Source organism: Eretmochelys imbricata, chromosome 13, assembly GCF_965152235.1.
Source record: "Eretmochelys imbricata isolate rEreImb1 chromosome 13, rEreImb1.hap1, whole genome shotgun sequence".
Classification (NCBI taxonomy): Eukaryota; Metazoa; Chordata; order Testudines; family Cheloniidae; genus Eretmochelys; species Eretmochelys imbricata.
In genome coordinates this window covers 38,839,921-38,855,933 of record NC_135584.1, presented here as the reverse complement: position 1 = coordinate 38,855,933, position 16,013 = coordinate 38,839,921, and the positions used below count along the sequence as shown (strand labels likewise).

At 51.0% G+C, this 16,013-nt stretch overlaps 1 pseudogene; it reads right to left on the bottom strand.

Moving 5' to 3' along the window:
* LOC144273255 (Ig heavy chain C region, membrane-bound form-like) overlaps window positions 1–16,013 on the bottom strand; it is a 33,044-nt pseudogene that overhangs the window by 13,684 nt on the left and 3,347 nt on the right.

Below are 16,013 nucleotides of genomic sequence, written 5' to 3'. Positions count from 1 at the left end.
CTAGCAAAATGCACCAGGAAACACGGGACCCACGGAGGCAAGGACAGAGCTTTGTCACAGGCTATAGAACCTTTTACTATTGCTTTTTGTTGCGGTCCAAATACAAGACAGAACAAGGCTTTAAGCAAGCAAGCAGGCTGGTCTGCCTTGTCAGCTTTCCACCCTCTCTTTTATTCTCCTCCTCCTCCTGCGCATTAAATACTCCAACAGATAAAAGGAATACACTGGCTTTGTTTAATATTCTTATTTACCAATTTCTATCTACCGCATTCCATGCTCTCAGGCCTTGAGCCCAGTCCTGGGAGGCTTCCCACAGTTCATGTCCTCTGGGCGAGTTTCCAACGTTCATGCCCTTGAGAGGAGCCGTGTGTGCACTGCTCCTACACAACACTCAGGGTGTGCCCTGAGTGTTGCCAAGTGCATGAACCCTGCATGAATCCTTCATCCCCTCCTTTTTTGTTTATTTGTGCTCGGCCATCTCATGGTAGCCATCAATTTGTTTTTCAAGCCATTAACTCCCAGACAGACAAGGTCATAACTCGTGGAGCCTGCCAGGGCGGGTCTCGACAAAGCCTTAACAAAAAGGAAATACATTGCACACAGCAACAGCAAAAAATAAGCCCAAGAAGATAAAGTGTAGTTGGCCGGGCCCCAATTAGCCATGCTAGAGTACTGGGAAGAGAAGTTCGCGTAAGCAGCAAGCATCATCTCATTCCCTATTTCCTCAGGGTGATGACATACTGGAATAAGACACGTACCTAACAATTCTTCAGCTGCTACAAAATCAGATAAACAAAAGTGGTAACATTTTCTATTGAAGCCAATCTTTCCCATAGGTTATATGTCATTCGGGCCCGTAACGGAGGAGGTGCTCCCGAGTCAACCCCTACAGGAAATAGCAGGCACATAAGGCACACAATCAATACAGAATTAGCAGTGATTTGGGCGAGAATGGCCACAAACAGAGTCTCAGGAGTCTCTGGCTGTTGGTTTGCTGCCAGTCTTCGTTGAGCCGCGGCGACCAATGCTTTCACTGCTCCCCATGTCACGGGCTGGCTTGGGACGCTACGTCTCCTCCATCTCCGTCCCGCCATTGTCGACCCGGGAGGCACCGCGTTCTCCTCCAACGTCAGCTGAAACTCCGGTATGGGGTTCGACCGCCCCTGGTGTCACGCCATGCTGTTTCAGTGCCGGTCGCACACACCGGGCCGGAACCCACAACAGTCCTGCAGGGAGAGACAGAGCAGCATATCCCCGACCCCAAGTAATTAAAGGTACTGGGCCCAACCATTGCGGATCGGGCAGCTGACGGTAATAGACACGCGGTCTTTCCAGTACCTCGGACTTATGAAAATGTCAATCCGCGGGGGTCTGCTGATCTGTATTCAGTATTAAATTATTTAAAGTAAACAAAAGGACATGCAATTGTTGCTGAATGTCTCCTAAGGTTCGGAGATGCAGCTCCCCTTGTTTTAATTGTTTATCAAGCAAGGGGAAAGAAGTCCAGGAGAGCTGGCTGTATTTCAAGGAATCCCTGTTGAGGTTACAGGGACAAACCATCCCGATGTGTCGAAAGAATAGTAAATATGGCAGGCGACCAGCTTGGCTTAACGGTGAAATCCTAGCAGATCTTAAGCATAAAAAAGAAGCTTACAAGAAGTGGAAGGTTGGACATATGACCAGGGAAGAGTATAAAAATATTGCTTGGGCATGTAGGAATGAAATTAGGAGGGCCAAATCGCACCTGGAGCTGCAGCTAGCGAGAGATGTCAAGAGTAACAAGAAGGGTTTCTTCAGGTGTGTTGGCAACAAGAAGAAAGCCAAGGAAAGTGTGGACCCCTTAATGAATGAGGGAGGCAACCTAGTGACAGAGGATGTGGAAAAAGCTAATGTACTCAATGCTTTTTTAGCCTCTGTCTTCACGAACAAGGTCAGCTCCCAGACTGCTGCGCTGGGCATCACAACATGGGGAATAGATGGCCAGCCCTCTGTGGAGAAAGAGGTGGTTAGGGACTATTTAGAAAAGCTGGACATGCACAAGTCCATGGGGCCAGATGAGTTGCATCCGAGAGTGCTAAAGGAACTGGCGGCTGTGATTGCAGAGCCATTGGCCATTATCTTTGAAAACTCGTGGCGAACGGGGGAAGTCCCGGATGACTGGAAAAAGGCTAATGTAGTGCCAATCTTTAAAAAAGGGAAGAAGGAGGATCCTGGGAACTACAGGCCAGTCAGCCTTACTGCAGTCCCTGGAAAAATCATGGAGCAGGTCCTCAAAGAATCAATCCTGAAGCACTTACATGAGAGGAAAGTGATCAGGAACAGTCAGCATGGATTCACCAAGGGAAGGTCATGCCTGACTAATCTAATCGCCTTCTATGATGAGATTACTGGTTCTGTGGATGAAGGGAAAGCAGTGGATGTATTGTTTCTTGACTTTAGCAAAGCTTTTGACACGGTCTCCCACAGTATTCTTGTCAGCAAGTTAAAGAAGTATGGGCTGGATGAATGCACTATAAGGTGGGTAGAAAGTTGGCTAGATTGTCAGGCTCAACGGATAGTGATCAATGGCTCCATGTCTAGTTGGCAGCCGGTGTCAAGTGGAGTGCCCCAGGGGTCGGTCCTGGGGCCGGTTTTGTTCAATATCTTCATAAATGATCTGGAGGATGGTGTGGATTGTACTCTCAGCAAATTTGCGGATGATACTAAACTGGGAGGAGTGGTAGATAACGCTGGAGGGCAGGGATAGGATACAGAGGGACCTAGACAAATTGGAGGATTGGGCCAAAAGAAATCTGATGAGGTTCAATAAGGATAAGTGCAGGGTCCTGCACTTAGGACGGAAGAACCCAATGCACAGCTACAGACTAGGGACCGAATGGCTAGGCAGCAGTTCTGCAGAAAAGGACCTACGGGTGACAGTGGACGAGAAGCTGGATATGAGTCAGCAGTGTGCCCTTGTTGCCAAGAAGGCCAATGGCATTTTGGGATGTATAAGTAGGGGCATAGTGAGCAGATCTAGGGACGTGATCGTCCCCCTCTATTCGACATTGGTGAGGCCTCATCTGGAGTACTGTGTCCAGTTTTGGGCCCCACACTACAAGAAGGATGTGGATAAATTGGAGAGAGTCCAGCGAAGGGCAACAAAAATGATTATGGGTCTGGAATACATGACTTCTGAGGAGAGGCTGAGGGAACTGGGATTGTTTAGTCTGCAGAAGAGAAGAATGAGGGGAGATTTGATAGCTGCTTTCAACTACCTGAGAGGTGGTTCCAGAGGGGATGGTTCTAGACTGTTCTCAGTGGTAGAAGAGGACAGGACAAGGAGTAATGGTCTCAAGTTGCAGTGGGGGAGGTTTAGGTTGGATATTAGGAAAAACTTTTTCATTAGGAGGGTGGTGAAACACTGGAATGCGTTACCTAGGGAGGTGGTAGAATCTCCTTCCTTAGAAGTTTTTAAGGTCAGGCTTGACAAAGCCCTGGCTGGGATGATTTAATTGGGGATTGGTCCTGCTTTGAGCAGGGGGTTGGACTAGATGACCTCCTGAGGTCCCTTCCAACCCTGATATTCTATGATTCTATGAGATGGGGGATCAGGGCTCTATTCCCACCTCTCCCACTGACCTGCAGTGTGACCAGAGACAAGCCACCTGGGCTGGGGTCTTTAAAGAACTCTTAGGAAATTAGGTGCCAGTGAAGATAAACTCACAATTGCAGTGGGAGTTGGGTGTCTCACTTCTTTATAGCATCCCTATTTTAATCCTTTTGTGCCAAAATATCCCATCCCAGCCTCTGTCTGCTTAGACTATCAGCTCCTTGGTTCCAGGACATTTGCTCTGTGTGTGTTCATACAGGGCCCATCCAATGGGGCTCTGACCTCAATCAGGAGATCTAGGAGTTGCAATATCATGAATAATAATGGATGGATAGCAACTCACTGCAGAGGGATGGACAGGTAGAAACATGACAATGCATGAAAATGGATGGATGCAGAGAGAAGATTGCATAATTTTGCATGCATGGACATTGTAGAATCAAAGCGACAGGTATAGAATCATAGGATATCAGGGTTCGAAGGAACCTCAGGAGGTCATCTAGTCCAACCCCCTGCTCAAAGCAGGACCAATCCCCTATTTTTGCCACAGATCCCTAAGTGGCCCCCTCAAGGATTGAACTCACAACCCTGGGTTTAGCAAGCCAATGCTCAAAATACTGAGCTATCCCTCCCCCAGAGCCTAGGATGGGTGGATGGATCCTGTTTGGAAGAATGAATTGATGTAGTCTATACAGAAAGAAAGAAAGAAAGAAAGAAAGAAAGAAAGAAAGAAAGAAAGAAAGAAAGAAAGAAAGAAAGAAAGAAAGAAAGAAAGAAGGATACATCTAGATATTGTGGGAGGAAGCGTGATGGATGGATGAGAAACAGAGACAGTCTCCGCCAGAAGACACACCCTTCATCACAAACTATGGCATGCTGCATTTTTATTTGGGCATATTCCACATACAGCCATGCTCTGTACACCAGAGCTCCCACAGCTTTACACACAGGCTAAGAGGAATCCCAGACCCCACGAGGTTCCCTGGCCATCTCAGATACGCCGTGAGGAGCCCACGTGGCTCTGCTCCTCAGTAGCAGGTGACATCGGTATTGGACAAGATCACAGAGACATTGACGGCAGTGGGTTTACCGGAGGCTTTGTCCACGCTCCTGTGGATGAAGGTCATGGGCAGACCCTCATGCCCCACCACGCAGGCGTATGTGTCCCCCCGTCCCCATTCAGATGCCAAGACATTGAGCTTGCTGTAGATGAAGTAGCACTCCTCCTTCCCACAGGGCCGATGTTGGTGTAAGCTTCCTGGGGCACGGGCCAGTCCTGCTGGGTCCATGTCACCAAGATGGCTCTGGGCCGGAAGCCGGAGGACAGGCAGGTGATGGTGGCCAATTCCCGGAGAGCCAGATCCTCAGTGTGAGGAGGGGAGATGTAGACAGAAGGGGCCCAGAGGGAAACCACTGCCATGAGAAACAGCAAAGGGTTGATGTGAAGGATTGGGACCCAGGCAGTCCTGGCTACCATCCTCCACTCTCATCACCCTGCTATATCTCACGAGACCCCCCACTCTCCACCCAGACCCATGGATATAATCCAGGAGTTCGGGCCACACTAACCCACCAGATCCAAATACCTTCCCTGAAAAGGGGCTAGAACTCAGGACTCATGGCTTCCAGTCTCCCTATTCTAACCCACAACATCCCACTCCCCTGCCAGAGACAGAAAAGAACCCAGGAGTCCTGACTCTGTCCCCTTCTGTCTCATAAATTTGCCCATTTCATCCCACCCATAAATTTGCAACTCCCAGTCCCAAAGACCTCAAGCCGGATCAGAACTAGCACCCCCTATAGACAGAAGGTCCCGTGTCCCATTCCCCACATCCTGAGCCAGCCACTCTCCCAAGCCTGCAGCCAGATTACAGCTGGCGCCCCCTACAGGTAAAAGGCTGAGTTCTTACTGTGTCTCTTGCGGATGCTCTTGACAATGGCCGACGGGATGTCTTGGTGCTTCACGGTGCAGGTGAACTCCTCCCCACCTGCCACTCCTCCACGCACACCTGCAGGATGCTGGTTGCACTGTAGGTGCCATCTTCCTGCAGCACTGCCTCCCTGGAGACCACAGCCAACGGGCCCCCACTACCCCGGTTCCAGGAGACCTCCAGGCTGCCGGGGATTTCCATGCCACTCACCAAACAACTGATGGTGGCGTTCTGCCCTATGTAGAGGTCCTCCAGTGAAGGGGGAAGGAGAGAGACCTCCAGAGGGTGTCAATTACAGTTGCTGACACCTGGTGGGGGGCAGGAGGCAGCATTGAGGGCTGGGCTGAGCAAATATTTCAACAGGCACGAGGTGGTAACTGAGTGCCTCTCTCTCAGGGGCGCAAAGCCCAGGGGCTGTTTGGGAAAGGGGCTGAGGGTCACTGGAGGTGGAAATAGGGCACTGGATTCCCTGGTAGAAGGGGCGGGACCCTCATCTTATGGAGCAGGGGGAAAATGGCTGAGATTTTCCAACCAACCGAGAGATTGGGATTCCTGTGTCCCATTATGCTTATCTGGGTCTCCGGGTCACAGGAGCAAATCTGAATATCTCTGGTTATGTTGGGAAAAAGTCCCATTGCGGAAAACATGGCTGGGTACAGACCAGCCGTGGTGGCTCAAATCAGGGTCCTTCTGGCCTGAAATTCATGAGCTCGATGACCCACCTGAGCTCAGTGCAGTTATCCCCATTTCCCAGAGATGGCAGCTGGAACACAGGACAAATGACCTGCCCATGGTCATGACTGGCACCCAGATCCTCCTGCTCTAACCACTAGACCCCACACTGCACCCACGGCTCAGGATGGAACTTGTGTTCCCTAAACCCTACCCCCGGGACAGGCAGAAGGGCCATTTATATTGCACACCCATGGTCTGCCGAGGTCCCTCAGGGCTTGAGTCCCTCAACTTCCACTGCAAGCCGATGGGGGAGGGGAGACCTCGAATCACTTTAGAAATCTCATCAGGGAAGCCCAAACTGACGGGAGTCCTGGCACCCGGGGACAATGTCCTCTATTGAATGTTGTGTGAAGGATATGCATGGTGTCACTCATGAGATTAGTTTTTAAAGTGGATGCTGCTGGAGCTGGGATTCCAGATTCATATGGACGCCCAAGCCACACTGTGGGGAAACGGAGCTGAGGGGTTTCTCTCCTTTTTTTGCATGAATTCATCAGCTTCTGAATCCGATATGGAATCTGCCCCACCCCAGCTCATCTTTTCCTTGAGAACAGATTTTAATTGGGTGCCTGTCATGGCTGCAAATCCATGAAGACTTTCCTAATGTGCCAGCAACAAATTTGAAGAATAAGAAGGGACCATAAGGGCAAAATTGTGAATCTGCCACTGTGGGAATCCATGTTCAAGTGTGGAGCAAACAACACCCAGGGCGATCCATGGTTAAGAAGAAAAGAACATTTTCAGCGAACCACCTCCCAGCCATGAAAGACCTCTTTGAACTTTCCCCAAGAGCAAGAGTGTCCACCCCAATGTCTTGGCCAAATCACAGCCCAATGAGATTACATTCTGCACCCTCCCTTAAATTCTCTCTTGCAATTAGGACAGTTTTCCTGCACTTCCTTTAGTGGTGATGTGCTCTGTGAGGCTGTGGAATCATCTCCTCCAGGGGTGGGGTGGGATCCCCATTACTTGGGGCATTTTGGACTGGATAATGCCTTGGAAATACAGGGAACTCTCCTGCACTGGAGTGGAGGGGACATTCTCCACCCAGCTCAGGTGGCAGTAAGTCTTGGTTTCACCAAAGACAGCATCATAATGGAGATAGAAATCCTTCATTGCCACCCCTCCCATGAGGGCTCACATGGAGTCATGCGGTTGTTCATGCCATTGGCTGGACAGGATAAGAACACATGTGAACATCCTCAAATTAATACCTGCCTCTGAGAATCCACTTACCGAGGGACACCTTTTCCACAACCCTCTTGGGCTCTTCCATGGCTGGGTGATGCACCACGCAGATGTAATGTCCTTCTCCTTGACTTTGCTCAACCTTCAGGATGCTGTAGGCAGAGAAAGTGCCATTTCCTGACACAGGGCCACTGTAACTGGACTTGAGTTCCGGGGAGTTATTCTTCAACCATGACATGCTGATCTCTTCAGGGTAAAAGGCACTAGCTTCGCAGATGAGAGTAAAGGAGACGCTGTTCCCAGAGATGTCTTTGTGGTAGGCTCGGGAGACGGTGACTGTGGGCTCCTTCTTACTGATGCTTAAATGAAAAGGAAGAGGGGCAAGAGAAAAATAAGATTTGGTTAGCATGTCTAAGTTACGGACTTAGATCCAGCAGCTATCACTGTGTGAAGGGGCCAGGGAGGGCAGTTGTTCAGAGTATGTGTGAAACTAGACCAGGCAAAACAAAAAGCCAACCATTGAGCATCATCTCCTTTGAAACTCAAAGACTCAGCTGGACCATCACCCAAAGACTCAACTGAACTCCAAAGCCTTCCCCGCAGAATGTACAGTGAACTTCAACCTTAAAAGGCAACAACTTAACATCATTATCTTCATCTTCATCACCATCGTCATATTCATTTTCTCACCTCCCTTGTCTTCATAATTACTTCCTTCCTCTTTATCGTCCTCTGTTTCAGATCAAAATCTTCATCATCATCCTTTTCCTCTTTATCTTCATCATCTCCTTCAGCATTCTAACATTCTTTCTCTTTTTCTCCTTCAGCATCTTCATTTCCTTCTTCATTGTCATTGACATCATCTTCATCCCCTTCGAGATCATCATCCTAATCATTATCCTCAGCTTGGTTTTACCGTAATGCAGATGGGTAGGGGACTTTCAGCTAGTCCTGCGTCCCAAACCTGAACCCTCACCCCAAGCCTTGAACCACACTATCTCCTCTTCACCCCAAGTCTCCGCCATGCATCGTCATGACATTGGGTCACCAACCCATTTGCTCACTCAGATGGAGCCTCTTCCCTCCTTCAAACGCTCACAGCAAAATTCAACACAATCGAGATTTTCAAAGGCTGGCTAAGGGACTTGGACATCTTGGGTATTTCAATGGGATTTGGGAACCTAACTCCACTGGACACTCTTAGAGAGTCTCACAAGAAATATCCCTGAAAAGCCGAATGCCAGATGACAAGCACCAGCCTGATTTCCAGAGATAAGAAGTACAAATGCACATCAGACCAGAGTCACAAATAGGACACTCAAAGTCCCTCAAAGGCCACATCCCCGGATCCCAGGGAGCCAAGGGAGTGAAAGTTTTAGAGGAGCTGGCATTCAATGATAAGAAGAAAGTGAGTACTGGGAAAACCTCTAAACTGGATATTAACGGTGATCCCCTGAATGAGAGATTCACAGGGGAAAGATTAATTACGGCTGAAATACACCCCTGTGCTGAGGGCCTCGGCTCCACTAAAGAGTTATTTGAGGGGTTTAACTGGGACTTAGAGGCTTCCTAGGACTTGTGTGGGGTGAGTTTCACCCTCTAATCCCAGTTAACAGTGACTGGAGTTTGCCTTTCCCTTTGAGATGACAAGGCTACTCACCTGTATTGCTCATGGCTATGTCCTGGGTTAGTTCTCCAGAACAGAGTGTGGTCACTTTGCAGGTAAATATGGTGCCTTGTCCCCATTGGGCAGTGACACAGGGGGAGAACTGACCAGGCTGGTGGTCCCGTTGCTGTTCTTCTTGAGAGTTTCTGTCTTTGCCGCAGAGCTGACTTGCCCACCCACTTTCCATGCGATTCTGCTGGCTGCTAAGTCATAACCCAAAACTAGACAGGTAACATGACCAGAATTTTTGATGACGTCTTCATAGGAGGGTTTGGTTAAGTAGATGGTTGGGTCAAGTGAACTTCTAAGGCAGGCTGAGAAATGCAAAGAGATGTCATTGACCAGCATAAATAATGTGGAAAGGCAGAAAAAGACTATTGAAATCTAATCTAATCTAATCTATCCATCCATCCATCCCCATCAGAACACTGGCAGTATCCATCCGTCCATCCCCCCATTATATCTCTTTCTCTTCCCTTCCACCTACAGTATCAATTTCTCTGTGGTACTCCTATGTCTCCCATCACACTGGGGTCTAGGTGCAGCCTTAGGCAGGGCTGGTTTCTGAGTAACTCTCCACCCCACCTCCCCACCATGCACAGGCGTAGCCCCTCACCCAAGCACTTGCTGGCATTGTGCATGGAGAGCTCTGTTCCCACTGCTGGGTGGGTCACTTGACAGCTGTAGACGTCCCCCCTCTCCCAGCTCTGCCTGGTGACGGTCATGCGGCTCTGCCCCATGTAGGAGCCATCTGTGCCCATTGCAGAGGAAAAGGCCGGGGTGGGGGGGCTCCTCTCCTTTCCATTCACCAGCCATTTCACGTTGGCTTTGCCGGGTCTGAAGCTCAGGAGGAGGCAAACCAGCTCCAGCTGGCTCTCTGTGGCGCTGTCCTCGCAGGTGGGGACCAGGAGGTGAACCTGGGGTGGCATTGCCGAACCACACACTGAGAGCAGAGAGAGGGGAAAACACAGTCCAGCGTCACTCTCTGTAGATCCCCACTCCCCTTCCCGAGAGAGTGCTAACTCTACAGTCCTCCCAGCACTGGCAAAACCCACCTTGTTGCGCTGTGTTTACACTGCGTACTTTATTCAGCCTCTAGGGATTAACTTCACAGCCATGTAAGGGATTAAAACAAATGGGAACAGGGCCCTTAAATCATTTAGGCAAATATTGAATGCCTCCGTGCATTCTTTCTGCACATGCTGCTGGAGTGTGTTCTCCCTGGTAAACAGCAGGGACAAAGCTGGAACATGAGCTGTGTTTGTTTGAACTTCTTTTCCTCAATTAATGTCCCGTTTAAGGGGGACTGTGGCGCTGTAGAGCATGACATGGCATCAGAAGAAAACCTGAGAGAGGACTGACTGTGTCTGACTACGGAAAAAGGGTCAAATGCTCAGCTGATGTAAGTCGGCACAGGGCAACTGACTTCCGTGGAGATCAGTCGATTTACACTCGTTCAAGTTCTGACCCCAGAATGCCTAGGTTTGCTGCTCTGGGGTTGTATCCATTTCAAAAGATGCCCGAGAACAGCCGGAGTGCAAGAAACACACACAGCTCCATGACAAAGAGGTGTAAGCGAGTGCTAGCTTGTAAGGGGGTGTAGCCCCGTTAGGGCCAGTGGTTGCTGGGAATTGGAGTTTCATGGGGCTGCTTGCTGCAGTCTATATAAGGGAAAGCTTCTGGCTCAGTGCTGAGGAAAGCACCTGAGGGGGAAATCTCTAGATGCGGACCAGGCAGGAGGGCTAGGAACCATGCGGGAAAGGGGACCTTGTGGGAAAGGGGGGGTGTGCTCCCCATCCAGCCGGCTGAACGCTGGGGGGGCCCCGGGTGGCTGGGAGCCTGTGCTCTGAGTTCCACTGGTTTTGCTTTGAGTCCTTGTGTGTGAACAAACCTGGCCTTTGGACTGAAGCAGCGAATGGGCTTTGTTCTACCCCCCCAGTGGGAGGAGTCTGGGTCTGGGTTTGGGTTTGGGTGAGGGTGAGGGAGTAAGGCAGTGAGCCGAAGATTTCCCCTGTACAGAAGGGCAGCATGAGGCTTAGGTGCCATTTCAGACCAGCTGCATGTCTAAGATTTCCCAAGGTGCCTGAGGGATTTACGTGCCAAGTGCCCAGGGGAACCGGGGGCCTAAATTTTTTAGGCAGGGCTGAAAAACCTCCCCTTTAGTGGAACATAGGTCTCTGCCCAGGGGTGCATTTCACCCTGAGGTTTGCCTCATTCCAGGGCCCACGGAGAGGGGCACTGGGGGCGGGAGTTCTGCAATGACAAAGCACCGGGGCTCAGTGTGTTTCAACACGGGGCCAAACTTTGCCCACTCTTGCAGGGTGAGATTTTTCCAAAGGCACCTACAGGATGTGGATTAAGATTAACTGGCTCCCAGACCCTCTAGGTGCTTTGAAAATCTCAGCCTGGCTGCCCCTTCCTCCCCCCGCCGCATGTCTTACATTCCTGAGGGAACTTCCCGGACACTGTCTTCCCTGTGCCTTGATGCGTCACGTCGCACTGGTAGGGGTCGCCCTGCCAAGAACTGTCGGAGGGGATCAGCAGGCTGCTCTGGGTGTGGAGCCCATTGCTCATCGTCACCTCTGGGAAAGTTTTGACCCCCTTGGTCACTTGGCCAGAATTGCACTTGATGTCCACTGGTGATGGCAAATAGCCAGTTATGAGGCAGGCCGAGCTGGTGTCCGGGGGCACATTGCTGGTCTTGCTGCAGCAGGGAACCAGGGGGAAGACGGAGGGGGTTGTGGGGTTCACTGGAAAAAGAAAGAGAATATAAGAGAAACCATCAAAAGGGGGGAAACTCTGAAAACCAGGCCACTGATCTACCAGTGTAAACTGGAGAAACTCCAGTGGACTCGCTCTGGTTTTGTGCAAGTGATGCTGAAAGGAGACTCTGGTCCTTTAGAAGGCAGAAATATTCCCCACACGTGAAGGATTCATGCAGGGTTCATGCACTTGCAACATTCAGGGCACACCCTGAGTGTTGTGTAGGAGCAGTGCACACATGGCTCCTCTCAAGGGCATGAACGTTGGAAATTCGCCCAGAGGACATGAACCATGGGAAGCCTCTCAGGACTGGGCTCAAGGCCCGAGAGCAAGGAATGCGGTAGATAGAAATTGGTAAATAAGAATATTAAACAAAGCCAGTGTATTCCTTTTATCTGTTGGAGAATGTAATGCGCAGGAGGAGGGGGAGAATAAAAGAGAGGGTGGAAAGCTGACAAGGCAGACCAGCCTCCTTGCTTGCTTAAAGCCTTGTTCTGTCTTGTATTTGGACCGCAACACACATGCCTCACAATGTGAGTCCAGCCCTCCTCAGCTCTCCAGTGTGAAGCGAGCATCAGTACTGTTATTGAACAGATGGGGAAACTGAGGCCTGGAGAGATGACATGGTGAAGAGTTCATGTAGTGTTCATGCACCTGGAAACAGTCAGGGCACACGCTGACTGTTGTGTAGGAGCAATGCACACATTGCTCTGCTCTGTCCAAGGACATGGACCATGAAAACATGGACCATCTGGGAAGTCAAAATAAGGACATCAACCGTGGGAAGTTTCCTCGGCCTAGGCTCAAGGCCTGAGAACAAAGATTGTAGTAGATAGAGGCTGGTAAATAAGAATATTAATCAAAGTCATATTATTTCCTTTGTTGATGCCTTTTGCAGTCGGAGTATGTAATGCGCAGGGGGGAGAGAAATTAAAGAGGGGTGGAAAAGCTGACAGGGGCAATCCAGTCAGCAAACCAGCCTGCTTGCTTGCCTAAAGCCGTGTCCTGTCTTGTATTGAACTGCCACAACGTGGCTTCCCCAAGGTGACAGGGGGAGTCTGTGGGAGATCTGGGAACCGAAGCCAGCTCCCTAAGTCCCTTCCTCTGTTTGATGACAAGACCATTTGTTAAAGCTAGGGAAGAGCCCTCCATGAGTCATGGATGGATGAGATAACTCAACACGCGCGCTGTCTCCTCTGGTCCCTGCCCTTCTGTGCAAACAGATCTTTCAAACCATACACCTCAGATTCTGGGCTCTTCAGTCTGCCTCTCCGGGACACTGACAGGTCCAGGGGAAATTCACTGAGGATGAAATATTCACTCCCAGCTGGCTTTCCCAATTTTACAGTATTTTGGGGATTCCAGTCCTTATTTCTGGATTCTGGTGGACTCTCCATGACACGGAGTCCTTAAAGCCAGCTTTGGCCTCTCTTTCTAACTGCTCTGCTCGACCAGAAAGTGGGGGCTTGGGCCAGGAATCGCTGGGGGACATGCCGATCACGGTGATCCCTTCTTCTGCCCTAAAACTCCACAAATTGATGAGTTCTAAACAGGTCAAATTGCAGTGGACATTCCACCACCAGTCATGGTGCGAGGAACCACCCAACTACTTCTCACCACCTTCGCAGGGGCAAGGACCAGAAGAGACCCTTTGTGTAATAAAGACAAACTGCCAGGAGACGTTAAAATAAAGAAAAGATGGCTAGAAGCGAGACACGAAACTTGTGTGCAACGATGTACAGGACATCGATCTATCCCCGAACACCCACTATCAATCTATCCATCCTGGGTGGTTGAGAGTCAGGACTCCTGGGTTCTATCCCCAGTTCCAGGACAGCCCTAAAGTTGTCTTCTTCACCCTCCCACACAGCAGGTTCTCAAAAAGAGCCCCCAGGAGGCCTCAATCTTTTCTGAGCTTTGGGACCTTCCTGGCTGAATCTCTGGGGAAAACCGACCAACAAACAAACAAACAACATGGGCTGAAAAGGGGAAGTTTCCACAAGTGAAAGTCACACCAATGTTGTTTTTTCACCCCGGTTTTAGCCCCCTGGGCTCACCCACCTGTCCAAATTTCACACCTTCTCACGAGCTGTAACAGTGAAAGCTCCCCAGTGGGCATCATCTCTTGTTTTCAATCTATAATTATCTTGACTACCCTCTGCGGGGGGAGGAGAGGGGATGTCTGACAGGCAAAGATACCTCAGAAGAGCTACGCGACAGCCACAGAGCAGAGCTGGACTCCCGGACAGAACCCCCCAGTCTACAGTGCCAGCCCACGACCCAATATGGTGAGTAAATTACAGGAAAGTGGCTGCTGTTGGCTTCTCACATGAGTGCAGAGGGTGTTTTAACCCTATCAGAGATAAATGGGGATAAGCTGGGGAGGCCAGACGGTGCCCCCCGCCCCCCACAGAGACAGGGGAACAGAGGTGCTTATCTCACACTCCACCTATAAGCTGGGATAAGGGGGGAGGGATAGCTCAGTGGTTTGAGCATTGGCTTGCTAAAGCCAGAGTTGTGAGTTCAATCCTTGAGGGGGCCATTTAGGGATTGGGGGCAAAAATTGGGGATTGGTCCTGCTTTGAGCAGGGGGTTGGACTAGATGACCTCCTGAGGTCCCTTCCAACCCTGATATTCTATGATTCTGTGGGATAACAGTTTTGAAAGAACTGTAGGGAGTGAGCCCAGGGCTAGGCTAGCAGGTGCTGCAGGTTACGATTGAGGGGCACTAGCAGAGCTGGGGGGCGCGGGCAGGGCTGAGCTAGCAGGGGCTGTGGGTCGGGAGTGAGGGGCATCAGCAGAACTGGGGACAGCCCAGAGCTGGGCTAGCAGGGGGCTGCAGATCCGGAGTGAGAGGCACCGGCTCAGCTGCAGGGGGACGCCAGGACTGGGATAGCAGGGGGCTGCGGGTGGGGAGTGAGGAGCACCAGCAGAGCTGGGTGGGGGAGCCCCGAGCGGGGCTAGAAGGGGCTGCTGCTCAGGTGCGAGGGGCCCCCACAGAGCTGGGCGGGAGCCAGGGCTGGGCTAGGAGGGAGCTGCGGGTCGGGAGTGAGGGGGCACCAGCAGAGCTATGGGAGACCAGGGCTGGGCTAGCAGGGGGCTGCGGGTCGGGAGTGAGGAGCACCGGCAGGGCAGTGGGGCAGAGCGGGGCTGGCAGGGGCTGTGGGTTGGGAGTGACAGGCACCGGCAGGTCTGGGGGGAGCCCAGGGCTGGGCTAGCAGGCAGCTGGGGGTCAGGACTCAAGGCCATAAGCAGACGTCGGGCGCTCAGGGTTGGGGGGCTGAAACTAGAGGTTTGGGGGAACAGCTGAATTGTTTCTAAGGGACTTTTGTTGTCTCCTCTCTTTAGCCCAGTCGCAAATATTTGCTACCAAAAACTTTCTAAACTGGGGCATAAATTTCCCTTTGCATGTCCCTTGTCAGAGGTAAAACCCTCAACTCACCGAGTGCAGGAACACGTCTCTCTGAGCCATCCCAGCCTCCCTCCACCAGCTCTGTGCTCATGCTCCATGCTGAGGGCCGAGCGTGGGGAGTTCCCAGCACAGCTAGATGTCAGCTTGGCTGCCTGGGGCTGGACGTAACTGGCAGCCCCTCTTCGGGCAACAGCTCAGAGTTCAGGCTCCTAATTTGGCCTTTCAGTTGAGCTGGCTCCGTTTTTGCGGCGCATTCAGCTGGTGATGCGTTGGGCTTCCTTTCCAGGGGGGACGAGCTCTGACGTCTCGGGCTAAAGCCCACTGGAGATGCAGACCCCGGTAACTGCTCCCCAAGATGCCTCAAGTTTGGGCTTCTAGAAAGTGAGGCCATGGAATTCTTGGGAGATTTCTCCTGTAGAGTTTAGGAAAGTGTCCAGCAAAATCTTCATCCAAATTGGTCAGAATATGAGTGTTTCTTGAGTGGGAATCTGGCTAGAAAGGTCGTGAGCGAGGGGGCGTGATAAGCAGTCGACTACTGAGTTTGGGGGAGGGAAGGTTTTTTATCCTAACCCCAGAACTCTGACCCTAAACCAAACCTTAAACCCAACTACTTAGACCCCCAACTCTGTCCTAACTCCCTAACCAGGACCCTAACCCCAGTGTCCTTACCCCTGACATATGCACCAACTCCTTAACCCCAACACCCTAATCCTCGCCCTTTCCCTA